This window comes from Nelumbo lutea, chromosome 4 (assembly GCF_056320005.1).
Source record: "Nelumbo lutea isolate HS-2025 chromosome 4, American lotus-T2T, whole genome shotgun sequence".
Lineage (NCBI taxonomy): Eukaryota > Viridiplantae > Streptophyta > Magnoliopsida > Proteales > Nelumbonaceae > Nelumbo > Nelumbo lutea.
The window spans coordinates 74,417,904-74,420,617 of NC_142687.1; the positions used below are offsets into that span (position 1 = coordinate 74,417,904).

General features: G+C 40.1%; 1 non-coding gene across 1 annotated transcript; it reads left to right on the forward strand.

Annotated features, from left to right (window-relative positions):
• Window positions 1-1,327: 1,327 nt before the first annotated feature.
• Window positions 1,328-1,434, forward strand: LOC148861100 (small nucleolar RNA R71). The gene has a single exon (XR_016095228.1). It is a non-coding gene; the product is annotated as a small nucleolar RNA R71 (small nucleolar RNA).
• Window positions 1,435-2,714: the final 1,280 nt, after the last annotated feature.

Below are 2,714 nucleotides of genomic sequence, written 5' to 3' on the forward strand. Positions count from 1 at the left end.
GAAATCAACTGGAAAAATGAATTTGTCAACTTTAACTAGCACATCTTCTATGATCCCCCTAGGATGTCTAATGGATCTATCAGCCAATTGTAATGCCACTCTAGTGGGTTGGGGTTCATTCAACCCCAATTTCTTGAAGATAGAATATGGCATTAAATTGATGCTAGCTCCCAGGTCACATAAAGCTTTTTCAATTTTTAAACTGCCAATGGTACAAGGAATAGTGAAACTCCCTGGATCTTTGAGTTTCTGAGGCAGCTTGTTCAGAAGGATAGCAGAACATTCCTCATTTAATGCAACTGTAGCCACATCTCCCAGTTTCCTTTTGTTTGCCAATAATTCCTTCAAAAACCTTGCATAGTGTGGCATCTGGGCTAAAGCATCAGCAAAAGGAATATTAATATGTAAACTTTTAAATATTTCAAGAAACTTACCAAATTCCTTCTCCAATTTTTGTTGCTTCAGCCTGTTAGGGAATGGAACTTGCGGTTGTTGGTGCATCCCTTGTTGTGCTTCTGGTTGTTCCATCTTCTGTTGTCTGGTCCCAAGGCTTGTTTCTGCCTTGGGTTCAGCCCAATTCTTCTTTTCTACCTCAGGCAACTCTTTTCCACTCCTTAAGGTAATAGCTTGCACCTGCTCTCGTGGATTCACTTCAATGTTGCTTGGAAGAGTTCCCGGTAGTCTAGAAGAGATTAATTGTGCCAATTGCCCCACTTGGTTTTCCAGGTTTTTGATTGAGGCTTCCTGGTTCTGGAACCTAGTTTCTGCACCTACTATAAATTTTGTCATCAGTTCCTCCAAATTGGATTTTGGTTCAGGCTGATGATAAGTCTGGTGGAACAGCTTGGAAGTATGCTGATTTGGCCAGGACTGGTTTGAATGTCCCCTCCATCCTGGATGAAAAGTATGGTGACTCTGGTAACCCTGCTGTCTTGACGAATTGCTGACATAGTCAACTTGTTCAGTAGATGGTCTGAACTGATTGCCAACTTGGCAGTCTGTACTGATGTGGCCTCCCCCACACAATTCACAATTAAGAGGCTGCACATGCATGGCAGCTATCTGCATTTCATCTATTTTCTTACTGAGTGCTCCTATTTGTGCAGATAGTGCTGTATAAGTGTCAACATTATGCAAGCCTTGCTGCTTCCTAGTTTGAGTTCTTTCCGAATGCCATTGATAGTTGTTGGCTGCCATTTCCTCAATAAGTGCATGGGCAACCTCAGGAGTTTTATTATTTATGGATCCTCCGGCTGCAGCATCTAATATGGTCTTATTTGAGTCAGTAAGACCATTATAGAAAGTCTGCACTTGCAGCCAAATGGGGAGGCCATGGTGAGGAACTCTCCTTAACAGCTCCTTGTATCGTTCCCATGACTCATATAAAGATTCCCCCTCTTGCTGGAAAAAAGTAGTGATGTCATTCCTCATTTTAGCAGTTTTAGAAGGGGGAAAATATTTAGAGAGAAAACGGCTGGCCATTTCGTCCCACGTAGCTATTGATCCTGCCGGTAATGAATTCAGCCATGCTTTGGCTTTATCCTTCAAAGAAAATGGGAATAACCTCAACCTAATGGCGTCATCACTTACCCCATTGTGTTTGAAGGTGTCACAAATTTCTAAAAAGTTAGAAATGTGTGCATTGGGATCTTCGTGGGCCAATCCACAGAATTGCACCGTGTTTTGAATCATTTGTATGATGGCAGGTTTGATCTCAAAGTTGTTAGCAGCAATATTGGGCCTGATAATGCTGGAGGCAGCTCCAGTGAGAGTGGGTTTGGCATAGTCCATCATAGTCCTCTGCTCAGCCATTTCTTGAGCTTCTTGAGCTTCTTGAGCTTCTTGTGCTTCTTGTCTGACTTGCTTAGCAGCTCTTAAACGGACACGGAGAGTCCATTCAATCTCCGGGTCGTAAAGGATCTCTTCCAGTTCAGGTCTGCTTGTCATAAACTGTTAAGGTCAAAGCAATAAAAAGGCCAATATTCACAAAAGAAAATAAATAACTAATCCTATCACATTGAAAATGTAAAGTGAATTATTGGAATACAAAAACCTACATCCTATCATGAATAAATGAATCCGATTATACTAAAAGCAGATTTAAACCAATCATCTTATTCAAGGTTCCTTTATCTACATCCATCGATTGCAACATCTGAATTCAAACCCAATTTAGTTGAGTTCAGATCTACAAGTCTTTGGTATTGTTAGTCCAGAGAAATTAACAAATAATAATTCAGATCTGAGCTGTATATTCATACACACTCATTGGTATACACTACAATATACAACCATTAAGGTTGGAATCAAATCTGTGATGCTTTAGGGCTGAAATCAGATCTGATCTGAAAAATATATTAAAAGGATCTGAAATAAACTAAAACCAGTCCTGAGTTAGGCTTGGTTTAAGGATTTTAAGCTCTACAATTGAAGCTCAAACCTGTATAGCTGATGCATATCAAACACTTGCTAAGACCTGAAAATTGGGTCTGCAATGTTTGGTATTGCAAGCTATTCAGTCCACACAACTTTCAGGTCTGCTAACTTTTGTACTATAGCAGCCCTGCTACAGATCTGAATGCTAATAGAAATACTTGGAAAGTGCTAAATTTTTTATTAAATAACTGAGGCATCACAGTTATTCAACCCAAACATACACCTCCTTAGCTAATGTAGCTTGGTTACAAGTGGATAAAGCAAATGTTCAGTTCACC